Raw genomic sequence first — 20,127 nt, 5'->3', positions numbered from 1 at the left:
AATCTCCTCTTTGACTTCTTCAGTGATCCATTTTTTGTTTAGTAGCATGTTGTTTAGTATCCATGTGTTTGTGTTTTTTGCAGTTTTTTTTTTCTTCTTGTTGATTTTCAATCGTATAGCGTTATGGTCAGAAAAGATGCTTGATATGATTTCAATTTTCTAAAATTTACTGAGGCTTGATTTGTGGCCCAGAATGTGATCAATCCTAGAGAATGTTCCAGGTGCACCTGAGGAATAATGTGTTTTCTGTTGCTTTTGGATGGAATGTTCTATAAATATCTATTAAGTCTATCTGGTCTAATGTATCATTCAAGGCCTGTGTTTCCTTGTTGATTTTCTGTCTAGATGATCTATTGCTTTAAGTGGGGTGTTAAAGTCCCCTGCTATTACTGTGTTATTGTTGATTTCTCCTTTTAAGGTTTTTAGTAGTTGCCTTATATATTAAGGTGATCCTATGTTGGGTGCTTATCTATTTATAATTTTTATATCTTCTTCTTGAATTGATCCTTTTATAATTATGTAATGTTCTTCTTTGTCCTTATTCTTTATTTTAAGGTCTATTTTGTCTGATATGAGTATTGCTACTTCAGCTTTCTTTTGATTCCTGTTTGCATGGAATATTTTCTTCCATCCTCTCACTTTAAATTTCTATGTGTCCCTAGAAGTGGAAGTGGGTCTTTTGAAGACAGCATATATATGGGTCTTGTTTTTGTATCCATTCAGCCAGTCTATGTCTTTTGGTTGGGGCATTTAGTCCATTAACATTTAAGGTAATTATTGCTATGTATATTCTTATTGTGGTTTTATTAACTGTTTTGGCTTTGTTTTTGTTGCTCTTTTTTCTTCCCTTCTCCTCTTTTTGTGGTTTTATAACTATCTTTAGTGTTGTATTTGGATTTCTTTTTCTTATTTGTGAGTGTATATATTGTAGATTTTTGGTTTGCAGTTACCCTGAAGTTTTGATATAGGAGTCTATATATATATGAGATTTTCTAAAGTTGTTTGTTTCTTAATTGCAAGTGTATCTCCAGTGTCCTGTATTTGTACCTACCCTTCTCTTCTCACAATTTCTGATTTTGGCAGCATATTTGTGTGTGGATAATTTCCTACCTTTACTATACATATGCCTTTACTGGTGAGCCTTGTCATTTGTAATCTTTTTGCTTTTAGTTGTGGCCTTTTCTACCTAGAGAAGTTCCTTTAGTATTTGTTGTAAAATTGGTTCAGCAGTGCTGAATTCTCTTAGCTTTTGTTTTTTTTTTTTTTGTCTTTTTGCCATTTTCTTGGGGTGCTCTTGTGGCACATGGAGGTTCCCAGGCTAGGGGTCTAATCGGAGCTGTAGCCACCGGCCTATGCCAGAGCCACAGCAATGCGGGATCCGAGCCGCGTCTGCAACCTGCACCACAGCTCACGGCAATGCCGGATCCTTAACCCACTGAGCGAGGCCAGGATCGAACCCACAACCTCATGGTTCTTAGTCGGATTCATTAACCACTGCGCCATGACAGGAACTCCCTTAGCTTTTGCTTTTCTGCAAAGCTTTTGATTTCTCCTTCAAATATGAATAAGAGACTTGCTGGGTAGAGTAATCTCTCACCCCCTAACCCCCCCCCCTTTTCTTTGCTTTTTTAGGACCACACTTGTAGCATATGGAAGTTCCCAGGCTAGGGGTAGAATGGGAGCTACAGCTGCCAGCCTACACCACAGCAATGTGGGATCCAAGCCATGTCTGTGACGTACACCGTATCTCATGGTAATGCCAGATCCTTAACCCACTAAGCAAGGCCAGAGATTGAACCTGCAACGTAATGGTTCCTAGTCAGATTCGTTTTGCTGTGCGACAAGGAGAAACCCACTGGTTCATTCTACTTCTGATGAGAGCTCCATTCCCTTGGAAGGCTTGATATGTCCTCAAGTGGCCTTTCATCAGTAGAGAGAGAGAAAGAGAGAGGGAGAGTCAGACTGGTGAGTGTCAGAGAACTCCCTGGTGTTTTTTTTGGCGGGGTGGAAATTCCTGGGCTAGGGATTGAACCCATACCACAGCAGAAACTTAAGCAGCTGCTGTGGCAACACCAGATCTTTAATCCACTACACCACAAGAGTACTGGTGTTCAAGGGCCCATTTAACCTTCCTTCTTCCTTCTAATACCATCACAGAGAGTGGGGATATTGGGTTTCAGCATGTAATTTTGGAGAGACACAAATAATTGTTTCATGCCACCACCAAAAAACTTCTGTCACAAAAGCTGGGTGATTCTGGGGCAGTCAGGGGATGAGAGGCAGCTAGACTTTGGATGAACTGCAAACCTCACTCCCCCATCTGCCCATCCTGTTCCTTATCAGCAGCACCACTCAAGTGCTGGTTAGAATCATAATCTTCTGCCACCAGCAACGGCCTCCTTCTCATGTCCCTCCAACAAGTTTTACTCAACAAGGACCAATTTAGATAGTTACAGATCTATGTAAAAAGATTAGCTCCAACAACCTCTCACCCCCAAGCCTTTTCTGAGTATATTAGTCTGTTGCTTGGATCTGCCAGCTTGTGCAATACTTATGAGGGTCAGAGCCCGCAGATAAAGGTTGGGTCATTGGTTAACAGTGAAAGTGGCGGTGTGAAGCCTACTGTTTCAGAACAAGTCAATAAAAGAAAAGGAGAAAGAGAAACAACAAAAATCTTGAATGAGGGGAACCTCTTTAGGTTCCTTGCCTGCTTTTTACTTTTTTAAAGATACCATGCCATAAGCATGGCATTAGAAGTGTTCTCTGGCTGTTCAGGTTTCACCTTTGGCAAATGGTTCCGATTTTCTGTGAACAAGAGGGTTATAAACAGGAGTTCCCATTGTGGCAGTGGGTTAAGAACCTGATGTTGTGTCCGTGAGGATGTGGTTCAATCCCTGGCCTTGCTCAGTGGGTTAAGGCTCTGGTGTTGCTGTGGCTGTAGAGTAGACTAGCAATTGCAGTTCCGATTTGACCCCCTAGCCCAGGAACTTCCATATAGTGCTGGTGTGGCCCTAAAAAGAAGGAAAAAAGATTGTGAGCCAAGTTTCATGTTGAGTGTTCATGAGGACTCCATCAAATAGCAGAAGTGTTTTAGGCCAAATTTTCCCAAGTGCTGAGAAGGGGTGCTGTGGAAGAGGAATCTGCTGTGGGAGTAAGGGAAACATTGGAGCTTCTATTTATATTTTCGTTTAGAATATCATCTTTTAATTTCTATTTTGTGTTGTATTGTCATGTATATGATACTCTCTTCTGGTCGAATGTATTAGCTGGGCTGATGGAGTGACCCCATATTCCCAGTGGTTTGATGTAATGGGAGTTTACTTTTCTCTCATGTCAAGTCCTATGTGGGAGGTCCTAGTTCTGTGGCCTTCCATGTGGTCATTTAGGGCCTAGGCTTCTTCTGTCTAAGGGTTCTGTCCCCATCCAGGTCCTCAGAGTTCTCTCCATTCAACCATCCTCTTTGCCATCTGGCTTGGAAGTGGCATATCTTGTTTCCCTCCCTTTCATTGGCAAGAAGTAGCCCTACCCTCTCCCAGGAGGTACTGGCGGCTTCTGCACAGCCTGCTGCCTATGCTTCAGTAGGACATGTGTGTAGTTTTTATCCAGGTTATGCAACTTTTTTCTTTATTTTTGGTTATTTTTAGGGCCACACCTGCAGCATATGGAAGTTCTCAGGCTAGGGGTCAACTTGGAGCTGCAGCTGCCAGCCTACACCACAGCCACAGCAACGGAGGATCTGAGCTGTGTCTGCAACCTACATCACAGATCATGGCAATGGCAGATCCTTAACCCACTAAGTGAGGCCAGGGATCGAACCCATGTCCTCATGGAACTCAGGTTCGTTACTGCTGAGCCATGATGGGAACTCCCATGTCATGCAATTTTAAAAAGTCAGAGACTAGGGTTTTAGGTACGGCCAGAACCCAGTGTGATTCTTTCTTTCTCAGTATGGGGTGAGCTTTGTAGTGCACATAAGTACTGACTGCAGCTGGGCCCAGGCAGTATTTAGTTGGGGACTACCTTCTCTGCTCCTGGCCCTCAGGTCCAGGCAGGATGTGTGATGGTCACATATCCTGAGCTCCCAGCCCCATGGAAGTGAGGACACACCATGGGACTTTCAGTGGCTTTAACTATGCAATCTTCATGGGCTCCATCAGCCCATTCTCTAGAGTGACTAATTCTTGCCAGTTTGCTGGGACTTTCCCAGGTTAGCACTCAGACTGCCCTGTCCCAGGAAACCCTTCAGTTCCAGGCAGACTGGGACAACTGACCCGGGATTGTCCTGGTTTTAAAAATGAGTTCCTGTTGTGGCTTAGCAGTAACTAACCCAACTAGTATCCATGAGGATGTGGGTTTGATCCCTGGCCTCAGTCAGTGGATTAAGGATCCAGTGTTGCCATGAGCTGTGGTGTAGATTGCAGGTGCAGCTCTGACCCAGTGTGGCTGTGGCTGTGTTGTAGGCCAGCAGCTGCAGCTCTGATTCACCCCCTATTCTGGAAGCTTCCATGTGCCACAGGAGTAGTGCTAAAAAGAACCAAAAAAAAAAAAAAATTCAATCCCCAGTGCTGAAAACCTTTTCAGTCCAAGGCAAACAAGTATGATTGCTCACCCTACTGTCCTTCCACCAAAGACTCTTTCAACCTTTACCTCTGGGTGGAATTTGAGGCTTATGTTGTGGTGACATCCACCTAAAACAAAGGGGATGCCTCTCCCTAACTTTTTTTAAATATCAAACAGCATAGGATTATAGTGCAAAGTGGGTCTCACCAGGGAGAGAGTAGACATTCTGGTTTTCCCTGAGTGTGGAAATACAGGAAAGGGAGCCGTCCATCCACAGGCAGAGCCACCGCTACCTGCTGTTCCACTCAAAGGGAAACTGACGCAGCTGCTGCTAGCAGACTTCTGTCCCATAGGAGATTTTTCCCAAGGATTTCCTGTAAAGTAGGTGGCCTTCTTGTACACATAGAGACCAATTATTTTCACTTTGGTTCCTGTGTCAATGTAACTGTAACTCGTCACTGATTGGTTTTTGAAGAACACATTTTCCGAGTTTGGTCCCCTGAGTTAATCAGCGTGTGTTGAAAGCTCATTGTGAATGAGCCGTCCCAGAACACATCTTGGCCTGGACCTCTCAGTTGTGCTGTGGGGGTCTAGAGGGGCCCAGAAATGCTGGTGGGCAGAAGGCCATGGTCATGGGGTGGAGGAGCTGGAGGATGTCAGATTGAGCTGCTAGAATGGGATTCCAGGTATTTCCAGGCCAAGCAATACATGGTGACTTCAGCAGGCAGTGCAAGGAAGACTTAGCAATAGCAGGGCCCCAGGCTGGCTGGCAGAGAATTATTTTCCATCTCTGAAAGATGAAAGCAAGAAAGGGCAAAGCCTCAGGGCTTAAGGCAAGTCAGTAAATGAGAGACCAGGAGAAAAGTACAGTCAGTGCAGCTGGGACAAGAGGTCAGGGTGAGTCCAACAGTGCCTAGCTGCTCCTAGGGGACAAAGAGTCTCCTTTCTTGGCAGAGGAGAGTGCAGAGATATGGTGCAAAACTGCCAGATCCTCCAGGCTTGCCCTCCTGGGCACGGATGCAGTTATATTCACAACCCTGCTTTCCCAGGACCCTGGCTCCCCTGCCCCCCATCTTCCCAGTTACTTCTTGGAGCTGCAGGGGATGTGGGCAGGACAGAGCCCTGCTGGCCAGCTGTTGAAGGGAGGGGATGTGCCACTGTCCTGCTCCAGTCCTGTGAATGCATAACCCCTCCCTAGGTTCTGGAGTCTTCCATGACTACACGGGGGCTGCTCTGGGGTCTGTGGCAGAGGGAGGTGAGGGCCACAGGCTCTGCCTCAGCAGTGCAGGTTGGGCTCGACTTTGATGTAAAATCTTGTCTCTGCCCCCACATGCCTAGCCAAGGCTACTAGTACAGTAGGAAAAATAAGTCTAAAGCATTAGATTTTTACAGAGAATAAAATGGATTGGTTTTGAAAGTGATTTATAAAAAAATCTCTTCATGGCTAATTTTGAGTCCTGTTATGGAAAAACTCAACCCTTAAAGTTGGAATAATTTAAGGTGTCTTATAAGCCTAGATAAAAGAGGGACAATTGTGTTTTGTTTCCAGAAAGGATCATAATGAAATTCCAATGAGCTGGAAAATAAAGCATTCTGCTCTTACTCTCTTTTACCTCATGGAAACAGGTCCATGGATTTAACTGAGGAAAAAGAAATTTTTTTTTTTTTTTTTTTTTTTTTGTCTATTTGCTATTTCTTGGGCTGCTCCCGTGGCATATGGAGGTTCCCTGGCTAGGGGTCAAATCGGAGCTGTAGCCACTGGCCTACGCCAGAGCCACAGCAACGCGGGATCCAAGTCGCATCTGTGACCCACACCACAGCTCATGGTAACGCCGGATCATCAACCCACTGAGCAAGGGCAGGGACTGAACCGGCAACCTCATGGTTCCTAGTCGGATTCGTTAACCACTGCACCACGATGGGAACTCCAAAAAAAAAAATCTTTTTTTTTTTTAACTTAGCTGCAGTTGTTCTGATCATTCACATTTATAAAATATCTTTCCGCTTAACCTACCATAGCAACTTACAAACTTGAAAAGACTTTGGTAAGAAGGCAACCTTCAGAAGCAAAATAATGCCGAGGATGGCAAGCAGCATAAAGACAAATCTCTGGCACTTCCCTGGGTACAAGAAAGTTGTGCCTGTGGTTTGCGGGGGTAACAGTGCCAGGCGCTGGACAAGATGTTCCTTGGGTGATTAGTGGCCTTTGGGACCTTAAAAAAAAAAAAAAAAAAAAAAAAAAAAAGAAGAATAAAGCATTTGCCATTTGGGGATTCCCATCGTGGCTCAGAGGAAATGAATCTGACTAGTATCCATGAGGATGCAGATTCGATCCCTGACCTTGCTCAGTGGGTGGGGGAATCCACCCATGAGCTGTGGTGTAGGTCACAGACGTGGCTTGGATCCGGCGTTGCTGTGGTTGTGGTGTAGGCTGGCAGCTGTAGTTCCGATTCGACCCCTAGCATGGGAACTTCCATATACCGCAGGTGCAGCCCTAAAAATACCAAGGGGAAAAAAAAAAGCATTTGGCATTTGTATTCTGCATTTCTGACTTGCCAGGAGTCTGATGAATGCTCTCCTGGCTCTTAGCCATGTGGGTCACTTCACTGTCATCATTGCTGGTGCAGGACTGGAAATGTCCATTAGCACTTCTGACTTTGTACCAGCCATGGTCTTTCCGTGAGCATTTAGCTATGCAGCTAATTATGCAGTCTTCTTACCCACCTTTAAGAGATGGGTGAATTATTACCAGGCAGTTTTTTCTTATGTGGTCGAGTCATAAACTAATAAGGCTAAGTTGACCCACCCACAATTTCCTGTAGATTTTTGGAGAATTAGAAAAAGAATTATATTTTGTAATTATGCTTTCTTCTCTCTCTTTTTTTGTTCGAATTTTATTTCAGATTTATTGAGGTGTAACTGACAAAATAGTAAGATATTTAAAGTGTAAAACATGTGGTTTGATATATATTTAATTTGCAAAAGGATTTCCCTCATTGAGTTAACACATCCCTTACCTTAGAATATTTATCCTTCACATATTTACTTTTTTTGTGTGTGTGTGAGAACACAAGTTCTACTCCATTGCTGCCAATTACAGTTATACAACAAAGTGTCAAGTGTCATCACCTGTAGTTACCATGTTATATATTAGATCCTCAGACCTTACTCATCTAATAACTGAAAGTTTGTACCCTTTTATCAGCCTCTATTTCGCTCATCCCAGCCTCCGGCAACCACCATTCTACTCTGTTTCTGTGAGTTTATTTTTTCAGACTTCACATATAAGGATATTATGCAGTATTTTTCTCTTTCTGTCTGGCTTATTTCATTTAGCATAATGCCCTTCTGGTTCATGCATGTTGTTGCAAAAGCAAATGGCAGAATTTTCTTTTTTTCAAAGTCTGAATAATAGTCTATTTTATATATATATGTGTGTGTGTGTATATATATATGTTTGAGATTATATATATATATATACACACACACACACACACATATATATAAAATCACATTTTCTTTATTCATTCATCCTCTGACTGACACTTAGGTTGTTTCCATATCTTGGCTACTCTTATCACTGTAATGAAGATGAGAATATAGGTATCTCTTTGAGATAGTGATTTTGTTTCCTTTGGATATATAGCCAGGAGTGGGATTGCTAGACCATATGGTAGTTCTTAGTTTTAATTTTTTGAGGAACCTCTATACTGTTCTTCATAGTGGTTGCATCAGTTTACATTCCCAACAAGGGTCTACAAAAGTACCCCCCACTCTGCCCCACCCTATCTGCTCTGGCAACCATAAATTTTACAAAGTCTGTGAGTCTGTTTCTGTCCTGCAAATAAGTTCATTTCTAACCTTTTTTTAATTCCACATATAAATGATATGTTTATCTTTCACTAACTTCACTCAATATGATAATCTGTAGGTCCATCCATGTTGCTGCAAATGCCATTAATTCATCTTTTTGATGGCTAGTGTTAATCCATTGTATATATGTATCATATCTTCCTTATCCATTCCTCTGTTGCTGGACATTTAGGTTGCTTCCATGTCATGGCTTTTGTAAATAGTGCTGCAAAGAACATTGGGGTGCACATATCTTTTGGAATTATGGTTTTCTCTGGATAGATGCCTAGGCATGGGATTGCCAGATCAAATGGTAGTTTTATTTTTAGTTTTTTGAGAAATTTCCATACTGTTTTCCATAGCGGTTGCACCAATTTACATTCCCACCAACAGTTTAGGAGGGTTCCCTTTTCTCCACACCCTCTCCAGAATTTGTTGTTTGTCGACTTTTTGATGATGGCCATTCTGGCTGGTGTAAGTGGTAGCTCATAATAGTTTTGATTTGCATTTCTCTAATAATGAATGATGTTGAGTACTTTGTCATATCTTCTTTTTAAAAATTTTTTATTATGATTGATGTATAATGTTCTGTCAATTTCTTCTGTATATATACACGAATATATATATATATATATATATATATATTCTTTTACTCACATTATTCTCCATCATGTTCCATCACAAGTGATGAGATATATAGTTCCCTGTGCTGTACAGCAGGGTCTCATTGCCCATCCACTCCAAATGAAACAGTTTTCATCTACTAACCCCAGACTCCCAATCCATCCCACTCCCTCCCCATCTCTGCTGGCAAACATGAGTCGATCTTACATGTCCATGATCTTTTCTGTTTTTTAGATAGATCACTTGTGCCATATTTTAGATTCCATATATAAGTGATATCATATGTGTCTTTTTCTCTTTCTGACTTACTTCACTCAGTGTGAGAGTCTCTAGTTCCATCCATGTTGCTGCAAGTGGCATTATTCTGTCCTTTTTATGGCTGAGTAGTATTCCATTGTATATATGTACCACATCTTCCTGATCCATTCATCCATCAATGGGCATTTATGTTGTTTCCATGTCTTGACTATTGCGGGTAGTGCTGTGATGAACATATGGGTACATGTATCTTTTTCAATCAAATTTTTGTCTGGATAGGAGTGGGATTGTTGGGTCATATGGTAATTCTGTATTTAATTTTCTGAAGTACCTCCATACTGTTTTCCATAGTGGTGTTACCAATTTACATTCCCACCAGCAGTGCAGGAGGGTTCCCTTTTCTTCACATCCTCTTCTAGCATTTGTTTTTTGTTGACTTGTTAATAATGGCCAGTCTAACTGGTGTGATTTGGGTGGTACCTCATAATAGTTTTGATTTGCATTTCTGTAGTAATTAGTGATGTTGAGCATTTTTCATGTGCCTGTTGGCCATCTATATGTCTTTGATGAAATGTGCATTTAGATCTTCTGCCCATTTTTCAGTTGGGTTGTATTTTTTTGTTGTTGAGTTGTATGAATCGTTTGTATATTTTGGAGATTAAACCTTTGTCAGTTGAGTCATTTGCAAAAATTTTCTCCCATTCCGTGGGTTGTCTTTTTCTTTTTTAAATGGTTTCCTTTGCTCTGCAGAAGCTTTTGTGTTTAAGTAGGTCCCATTGGTTTATTTGTGTCTTTATTGTCTATCCTAGGAAGTGGATGGAACAAGCTGTTGCTGTGATTTATATCAAAGAGTGTTCTGCCTATGTTTTCCCTCTAGGAGTTTTATAGTGTTTGGCCTTACATTTAAGTCTTTAATCCATTTTGAGTTTATTTTTGTATATGATGTTAGACAATATTCTCATTTCATTCTCTTACATGCTGTTGTCCAGTTTTCCCAGTACCATTTATTGAAGAGACTGTCTTTCATCCACTGCATGTTCTTGCCTCCTTTGTCATAGATTAATTGACCATAGGTGTTTGGGTTTATTTCTGGGCTTTCTATCCTGTTCCATTGATGGCTATTTCTGTTTTTGTGCCAGTACCATACCATTTTGATGTCTGTAGCTTTGTAGTAGAGTCTGAAGTCAGGGAGCCTGATTCTCCCAATTCTGTTTTTCTTTTCAATATTGCTTTGGATATTTGAGGTCTTTTGTGTTTCCATACAAATTTTAAAATATTTTGTTCTAATTCTATAAGGAATGTCATTGGTAATTTGATAGGGATTGCATTGAATCTGTAGATTGTCTTAGGTAGTATTGTCATTTTGACCATATTGATTCTTCCAATCCAAGAACATAGTATGTCTTTCTATCTGTTTGTGTGTTCTTTGATTTCTTTCATCAGCATCTTACAATTTTCAGAGTACAGGTCTTTTGTCTCTTCAGGCAGGTTTATTCCTAGGTATTTTTTTCTTTTTGATGTGATGGTAAATGGGATTGTTTCCTGAATTTCTCTTTCTGATCTTTCATTGTTAGCATATAGAAATGTAATTGATTTCTGTGTATTAATTTTGTATCATAGGACTTTACCAAATTCATGGATAAGCTCTAACAGTTTTCTGGTAATATCTTCAGGATTTTCTAGGTATAGTGTCATGTCATCTGCAAATAGTGATAGTTTTACTTCTTCCTTTCCAATTTGGATTCTTTTATTGCTTTTTTTTTGTTGTTGTTGTTGTTGTTGTTGTTGCTATTTCTTGGGCCGCTCCCGTGGCATATGGAGGTTCCCAGGCTAGTGGTTGAAGCGGAGCTGTAGCCACTGGCCTACGCCAGAGCCACAGCAACGCGAGATCCGAGCTGCGTCTGCGACCTACACCACAGCTCACGGCAATGCCGGATTGTTAACCCACTGAGCAAGGGCAGGGACCGAACCCGCAACCTCATGGTTCCTAGTCGGATTCGTTAACCACTGCGCCATGACGGGAACTCCCCCTTTTATTGCTTTTTATTCTCTGAGTGCCATGGCTAGGACTTCCAAGACTATGTTGAATATCATTAGCGAAAGAAGGCATCCTTGTCTTGTTCCTGATCTTAGTGGAAATGCTTTCAGTTTTTTACCATTGAGAATGATGTTAGCTGTGGGTTTGTCATAAATGGATTTTATTATATTGAGGTAGTTCCCCTCTATGCTCACTTTATGGAGAGTTTTTTTTTTTATCAGCAATGTGTTTTGAATTTTGTCAAAAGCTTTTTCTGCATCTCTTGAGATGATCATATGACTTTTATTTTTAAGTTTGTTGATGTGGTGTATCATGGTGATAGACTGGCGATATTGAAGAATCCTTGCATCCCTGGGATAAATCTACTCGATCATGGTGTATGATCTTTTTAATGTATATTCATATGTGGTTTACTAGTTTTTTGTTGAGGATTTTTGTATCTATGTTCATCAGTGATACTGGCTGGTAATTTTTTTTGTGGTTATATCTTCATCTGGTTTTTGCTATCAGGGTAATGATGGCTTCACAGAATGAGCTTGGGAGTGTTCCTTCTGGTATTTTCTGGAAAAGTTTCAGAAGAAGTGTTAACTCTTCTCTGAATGTTTGGTAGAACTCAGCTGTGAAGTCATCAGGTCCTGGACTTCTGATTTTCGGGAAGTTTTAAAATCACATTTTCAATTTCATTACTTGTGATTGGTCTATTCATATTTTCTCTTCTTTCCTTGTTCAGTCTTGGTAGGTTGTACCTTTGTAAGACTCTGTCCATTTCTTTTTTGTCATCCCTTTTTATTGGCATACAGTTTCTCATAGTAGTCTCTCAAGATCCTTTGTATTTCTGCAGTGTCAGTTTTAACTTCTCCTTTTTCATTTCTAATTTTATTGATTTGAATCTACTCCCTTTTTTTTTTCTTGATGAGTCTGGCTGTTTATCAATTCTGTTGATCTTTCCAAAGAACCAACTTTTGTTTTCATTGATCTTCTCAATTGTTTTCTTTGTCTCTATGTTATTTATTTCTGCTCTCATCTTTATGATTTCTTTCCCTCAACTAATTTTGGGCTTTGTCTCTTCTTCCTTCTCTAGATGTTAAGGTGTAAGTTTATATTGTTTATTTGCCTTTTTTCTTCTTTCCTGGGGTGAGATTTTATTGCTATAAACTTCCCTCTCAGAACTGCCTTTTATGTGTCCCATAAGTTTTGGATTGTTGTATCTTCATTGTCATTTGTCTCTATGTATCTTTTAATTTCCTCTTTGATTTCTTCAATGATACATTGGTTGTTTAGTAGCATATTGTTTCCAAGAGTTTGTGGGTTTTGCTGGTTTTTTTTTTCTTATAGTTTATTTCTAGTCTTGCAGCAATATGATCAGTGAAAATGCTTGAAATAATTCAATTTTTAAAAATTTATTAAGGCTTGATCTGTGGCCCAATCTGTATGCACTTGAGAAGAAAGTGTATTCTGTTGCTTTGGGGTGAAAAGTTGTATAGATATCAGTTAAGTTTATTTGGTCTAGTGTTTCATTTACGGCCTGTGTTTTCTTGCTGATTTTCTGTCCAGATGATCTGTCTATTGCTATAAGTGGGGTGTTAAAAGTCCCCTGCTATTATTGTGTTATTGTCAACTTCCCGTTATATGGCTGTTAGTAGTTGCCTTATATATAGTGCTACTCCTATGTTGGGTATATTTATATTTAAAATTTTATTTCTTCTTCTTTTGATTTCTTGATCCTTTGATCATTACATAATGTCCTTCTTTGTCTCTTGTGACCTTCTTTAGTTTAAAATCTATTTTGTCTGATATGAATATTGATACTCCTGCTTTTCTATAATTTCCATTTGCATGTAATATTTTATTCCATTTCCTCACTTTGTCTGTACATGTTCTTAGATCTGAAGTGGATCTCCTGTAGACAGCATATATATGGGTCTTGCTTTTGAATCCATTCAGCTAGTCTTTTTCTTTTAGTTGGAGCATTTAATCCATTTACATTCCATGTAATTATGGATAAGTATGTATTTATTATCATTTCCTTAAAGTCTTTTTTGGGGAGTTCCCATCCTGGCACAGAGGAAACGAATCCAATAGGAACCATGAGGTTGCAGGTTTGATCCCTGGTCTCACTCAGTGCCTTAAGGATCTGGCATTGCCATGAGCTGTGGTGTAGGTTGCAGATGCAGCTCAGATCCTGTGTTGCTGTGGCTGTGGCATAGGTCGGCAGCTGTACCTCCAATTGGACCCCTAGCCTGGGAACCTCCATGTGCCATGGGTGCAGCCCTAAAAAGCAACAACAACAACAAAAAGTTATTTTTTGGATTTCTATTTTGCGTCTTTTTTCTTCCCTTTCTCTTTTTATTATCTTTTCTTATGATTTGCTGACCATGTTTAGTGTTGTGTTTGCTTGGTTTTTCTTTTTATGCTTGTGACCATTAGTTATTTGACAAGTGGTTCCCCTTATATTTTGATATATCCAACTATATGTGTGCAAAATTGTTTCATCTTGTTGGTCTCCTTAAATTCAAATACAGTTTCAATGTTCTGCATTTTGTCCTCTTCTCTTCCTATGCTTGCTAGTTTAGGTATCACATTTGTCAATGGGTGATTTCCTACTTTTATCTTTGCCTTTTCAGTGAGCTTCTTTATCCTTAATATTCTTATTTCTAAATATGGCTTTTCCTTTTCTTCTTAAGTTCCTTTAGTAGTTGAACTAGAGTTGGTTTGGAGGTGCTGAATTCTCCTAGATTTTGCTTGTCAGTGAAGCTTTTGATCTCTCCATCAAATCTGAATGAGAGCTTTTCTGGGTAGAGTATTCAAGGTTCTAGGTTCCTCATCTTCATCACCTCAAACATATTTTGCCATTCCCTTCTGGCTTGTTTGTAGAGTTTCTGCTGAGAGGTCATTGTTATCCTTGTGAGAATTCCCTTGCATTTGCCCTTGCGGCTCTTAATATTTTTTCTTTGAACTTAATTTTTGTCAGTTTGGTTAGTATGTGTCTTGCTGTATTTCTTCTGGAGTTTATTTTGTATGGAATTCTTTGTGCTTCTTCCACTTGAGTGTTTCCTTTTCCATCTTTGGGAAATTTTTGGTTATAATATCTTCCAATATTTTCTCTGCCTCCCCTCTTCCCCTTGTAGAACCCCTATGATTCAAATATTGGTACATTTAATGTTGTCCCAGACTTTTCTTAGACTCTCCTCAGTTTTTTTTTTTCATTCTTTTTTCTTTATTCTTTTCTGTAGCAGTGATTTCTACCATACTCTCTTCCACCTCACTTACTGGTTCTTCTGCCTCCATTAACCTGCTATGGGTTCCTTCTAGATTACTTTTAATTTCAGCTATTGCACTATTCATTTTGCTCTTCAAATCCTCTCTTTGTTAAACATCTCTTTTAAGTTCTTGATCTGTGTCTCTGTTCTTTTTCTAAGATTTGGGATCATCTTTATTGTCATCACTCTGAATTCTTTTTCAGGTAAATTGCCTATCATCATTTAGCGGTTTTTGCGTGTTTTGGTCTTGTTCCTTTGTCTGAAATCTGCTTCTCGTTGTCTCATAGTGTCTACCTTTCTGTTTATCGTTCCCTTAACAGTTGGTATGTAAATGCTGAAGCAGGTGCCCTGTCCTGGAGTTCTCAGGGGTGGTAGTGACTCACATGTACCTCTTTGCTGGGTAGGCTCTAGGGATTGCTCTCTGTAAATATAGGAGCAGTTGCTGCTGTTGTGCTGGTACTCCTTGCTTGGTCACTCTAGGGGTGTCTCTCTAAGTCTCAGGGTTGGGGGGCTTCTCCCTGATTGTTGCTCACAGGCTCTCTCTTTAGCCACAGGATGTGTTTCTGGTGGTCCCTCCCCCTGCCTTGGTAGGAGTGCTCTCTGTGGCCCTGCAGATTGGAGTGTAGTTTAACAGACCTCCTCTAGCTCCCTTGGTGTGGAAAGTGCCATTGATGTGAACCTTCACAGGGTCACTGGCAGGGGTCCTGTATCTTGTGCTTTTTGCTGGTTGGGCAGCCCACAACTCTGTCGGAGAGCAGGCACTGACAGCCCTCTTGTGGAAATGGGTGCTGCCGCCAGCAGCTTTTCTGGTGCAAGCTTCTGTGGATTCTCTGGGTGAAACTGAGGCACCTGTGTTTTCCCTGTTTGACAGGGAGTGGCCACTGGGAGCCCTCTCATGGAAACGGCTACTGCTGCCCTGGCCCAAGCCTCTGCAGATTCTCTGGGCAGAGCTGAGATGCCTGTTTGCCTATGTTTTCCCTGCTCAAGCAGGTTATTGCTTTTGCGGAAAGTGGGCACTGCCAAAGCAGTTTTTCTGGTGCTGCTTTGCTGGTGTGAGCCTCTGTAGAGTCCATGGCTGGAGCCAAGGTCCATGTGTTTTCTCTGATCAGCAGGAAGTAGGCACTGGTGGCCCTCTCAGAGAATGGCGCTGCCTCTCTGGGCGGAGCTGAGACTCCTGTGTCTTCACTGCTCAAGCAAGTCATTGCTGTGGCAGGAAATGAGTGCTGCTGCCAGCAGCTTTTCTGGCACTGCCCTGCAGGTCAGAGCCCCTGCAGATTCTCTGGGTGGAGCCAGAGCATCTGTGTTTCCCCTAATCTCTTGTCCTGGGGGTGGGGGTGGGGGGTGCCTTGAGCACCTGATACTGCTGACAGCTCTTCTGTCGCAGGTTGGGCTCCGCTAGTGCAGGGTCCCTGCTGGCTGCAACTGGGAACTTGTATTATTCCCCCAGGTGGTTATCCACCTGCTCCAAGAAGTCTACAGCCCTAAGGGCGGGGCTGCTTCCCAGCCATTGCTGGGCAGCCACTAGGCCATGCTGTTTCTGAGCTGAGGCAGGCAGTGTTCCTGCAGCTTGAGTAAGTGGGTATAGGGAACAAGGCTGTAGTGGTGGATCCTGCCCCTTCCAGCACCCCCAAACAATGGGGTCTAATCTCGAAGCCTGACTGGATTGCCTCTGCTTAGATGCTCTCCATTGTGGTCACCCTATGCTGTAGACCCTCCAGGCTGTTTGTGCGTGGCCAACTCCAGTTTTTTCCCCACATAGCCGGCCCCGGCTCCCTCTTTGTGTCTGATCTTTAAGGCCAAATTTTAGTTTCCAACACCTGCTGGCACCCACCTATAGTTGCCCATTGTCCACAGCACTGCCGGTTTGTGGAGGACTGTTTCCATTTGTCTAGAGTTCCTCCTCTGTTTTTGGCTGATCTCATTGATGGTGGGGTCGCAGGAGCTTTTCTTCTTTCCAGCTCCCTCCTGGGAGAGTAGGTCCCATCTCAATTTCTTTTGATTCTTTTTCTCTTGTTCTTCTTCTTTCTTATGTCCTACTTGGTTTTATGATGTTTTTCTTGAGCTATTGTAATCTTGAGGTCTTGTGTTTTTTTGCAAATTTTCTGTGCGAATGGTTCTACATATACCTGTATTTTCAATTTATTTGTAGGAATAGATGAGCCTTCTGTCATGCTACTTTGCCATCTTCCCTTGTCATGTGTCCTTGGTCATTTGGCCATTTGTATGTTGTCTTTGGAGAAATGGAAATTCCCAGGCTAGGGGTTGAATCAGAGCTGTAGCTGCCGGCCTACACACCATAGCACACAGCAACTGCAATTTAACCTACTGAGCGAGACAAGGGATCCAATCCACATCCTCATCAATACTAGTCAGATTGTTTCTGCTGGGCCACAGTGGGAATTCCTTATGCCCATTTTTTGATTGTTTTTTGATATTGAGCTGTGGGTGTTTTTATATTTTGGAAATTAATCCCTTGTTGGTCACTTTATTTGCAAATATTTTCTCCCTTTTCGTGTACCTGTTGATCATTTACATCTTTGGAAAAATATCTTTTCTATTTATTTGCCAATTTCTTTTTTTTTTTTTTTATAATTTTTTTTTTTACTTTCCCACTGTACAGCAAGGGGGTCAGGTTATCCTTACATGTATACATTACAATTACATTTTTTCCCCCACCCTTTCTTCTGTTGCAACATGAATATCTAGACAAAGTTCTCAATGCTATTCAGCAGGATCTCCTTGTAAATCTATTCTAAGTTGTGTCTGATAAGCCCAAGCTCCCGATCCCTCCCACTCCCCCCCTTCCCATCAGGCAGCCACAAGTCTTTTCTCCAAGTCCATGATTTTCTTTTCTGAGGAGATGTTCATTTGTGCTGGATATTAGATTCCAGTTATAAGTGATTTCATATGGCGCTCCATGTGGTTTGGGGGTGGGGTGGGGTGTTAATAATTTTTCCTTTTAAGTTTACTATCAGACTGATAAAAATTAAAAAGTGTGATAACTGTTAGTTTTCTGTTGGTGAAGCTATTTGCCAATTTCTTAATTGGGTTATTTGGTTTTCTTAGCTGTTGAGTCATATGTGTTCTTTGTATATTTTGTATAGTAACCACTTGTAGAAAATATGGTATGGTTTATGAATATTTTTTCCCATTGCATAGGTTGTCTTTTCATCTGGTGGTTTTCTTTGCTTTGAAGAAGCTTTTTAGTTGGATGTAGTTCCACTCGTTTATTTTTTGCTGTTGCCTTTGCTTTTACTATCAAATGCAAAAAATCATTGCTAAGGCTAATGTCAAGGATATTTTCTCCTGTGTCTTTTATGAGTTTTATTGTTTTAAGTTTTATGTTTAAGTCTTTAATCCATTTTGAGTTGAATTTTTGTGTATGGTGTAAGACAGGTATACAGTTTCATTCTATTTTTTTAGGTTTTTATTTTTTCTGTTATAGTCTATATACATTGTTTGGTCAATTTCTGCTGTATACCAAAGTGACCCAGTAATTTTTCCAAATTATCTTCCATCGTGTTCCATCCCAAGTGACTAGATATGGTTCCCTGTGCTGTACAGCAGGATGTCATTGCTTATCCACTCCAAATGCAATAGTTGGCATCTACTAACCCCAAATTCCCTGTCCGTCCCCCTCGTTCCCTCTCTCCCTTGGCAACCACAAGTCTGTTCTCCATGTCCATGAGTTTGTTTCCTTTCTGTAGGTAGGTTCATCTGTGCCATATATTAGATTCCAGATATAAGTGATATCATATGGTATTTGTCTTTCTTTTTATCACTTACTTCACTTAGTATGAGTCTCTAGTTCATCCATGTTGCTGCAAATGGCATTATTTTATTCTTGTTTTATGGCCGAGTAGTATGCCATTGTGTATCTATACCACATCTCCTTAATCCATTCATCTGTTGATGGACATTTAGATTGTTTCCATGTCTTGCTTATTGTGAATAGTGCTGCTATGAACATTGGGGAGTATGTATCTTTTTCAAGGAAAGTTTGGCCTGGATATATGGCAAAGAGTGGGATTGCTAGGTCATACGGTAGTTCTATATTTAGTTTTCTGAGGTGTCTCCAAACTGTTTTCCATAGTGGTTGTCCTAATTTACATTCACACCAACATGTAGGAGGGTTCCCTTTTCTCCACACCATCTCCAGCATTTGTTATTTGTTGAGTTGTTAATGATGACCACTCTGACTGTTGTGAGGTGGTACCTTATCGTAGTTTTGATTTGCATTTCTCTAGTTAGTGATGTTGAGCATTTTTTCATGTGCTTGTTGGCCATCTGTATATCTTTGGAGAAATGTCTATTCAGGTCTTTTGCCCATTTTGCAGTTGGGTTGTTGGCTTTTTTGCTGTTGAGCCATGTAAGTTGTTGGTATATTTTAGAGATTAAGCCCTTGTCAGTTGCATCATCTGAAACTATCTTCTCCCATTCTGTAAGTTGTCTCTCTCTCTCTCTCTTTTTTTTTTTTTTTTTTTATGGCTCCCTTTGCTGTGCAAAAGCTTTACGTTTGATTAGGTCCCATTGGTTTATTTTTGTTTTTATTTCTGCTATCTTGGGAGACTGACCTAAGAAAACACTTGTAAGGTTGATGTTAGAGAATGTTTTGCCTATGTGCTCTTCTAGGAATTTTAAGATGTGTTGTCTTATGTTTAGGTCTTTAAGCCATTTTGAGTTTATTTTCATGTGTGGTATGAGGGTGTGTTCCAGTTCTGTTGATTTACATGTAGCTGTCCAGTTTTCCCAAGACCACTTGATGAAGAGACTCTCTTTTCCCCAGTTTATATTCTTGCCTCCTTTGTCAAGGATTAATTGACCATAGGTGTCTGGGTCTATTTCTGGGTTCTCCATTCTGTTCCATTGGTCCGTATGTCTGTTTTAGTACCAGTACCACAGTGTCTTGATGACTGTGGCTTTGTAATATTGTCTGAAGTCTGGGAGAGTTATGCCTCCTGCTTGTTTTTGTTCCCCAGGATTGCTTTGGCAATTCTGGTTCTTTTGTGGTTGCATATAAATGTTTGGATTGTTTGTTGTAGTTCTTTGAAAAATGTGATGGGTAATTTGATAGGGATTGCATTGAATTTGTAGATTGCTTTGGGTAGTATGGACATTTTTACAATATTAACTCTTCCAATCCAAGAGCATGGAACATCTTCCCATTTCTTTGAATCCCCTTTAATTTCCTTGATTAACATTTTATCTTTTTATTATATGTTTGCTTTTTTTTTTTTTTTTAATAGAGCCACACTAGTGGCATGTGGAGGTTCCCAGGCTAGGGGTCCAATTGGAGCTACAGCTGCCAGCCACAGCCACAGCAATGTGGGATCCGAGCTGTGTCTGTGACCTATGCCATAGTTCATGGTAACACCAATCCTTAATCCACTGAGCGAGGCTAGGGATCAAACCCGCAACCTCATGGTTACTATTCAGATTCATTTCTGCTGCGCATGACAGAAACTCCAACATAACATTTTATAGTTCTCAGCATATAAGTCTTTGACCTCCTAGTCAGGTTTATTCCTAGGTATT

The 20,127-nt window shown here is 40.8% G+C and overlaps 1 protein-coding gene across 13 annotated transcripts in view; it reads left to right on the top strand.

Annotated features, from left to right (window-relative positions):
- MGST2 (microsomal glutathione S-transferase 2) overlaps positions 1-20,127 on the top strand; it is a 76,384-nt gene that overhangs the window by 28,775 nt on the left and 27,482 nt on the right. The window lies entirely within an intron of this gene.

This window comes from Sus scrofa, chromosome 8 (genome assembly GCF_000003025.6).
Source record: "Sus scrofa isolate TJ Tabasco breed Duroc chromosome 8, Sscrofa11.1, whole genome shotgun sequence".
Taxonomy (NCBI): domain Eukaryota; kingdom Metazoa; phylum Chordata; class Mammalia; order Artiodactyla; family Suidae; genus Sus; species Sus scrofa.
Note: the sequence above shows the minus strand (reverse complement) of the source record. Positions and strands in the feature narration are given on the sequence as shown.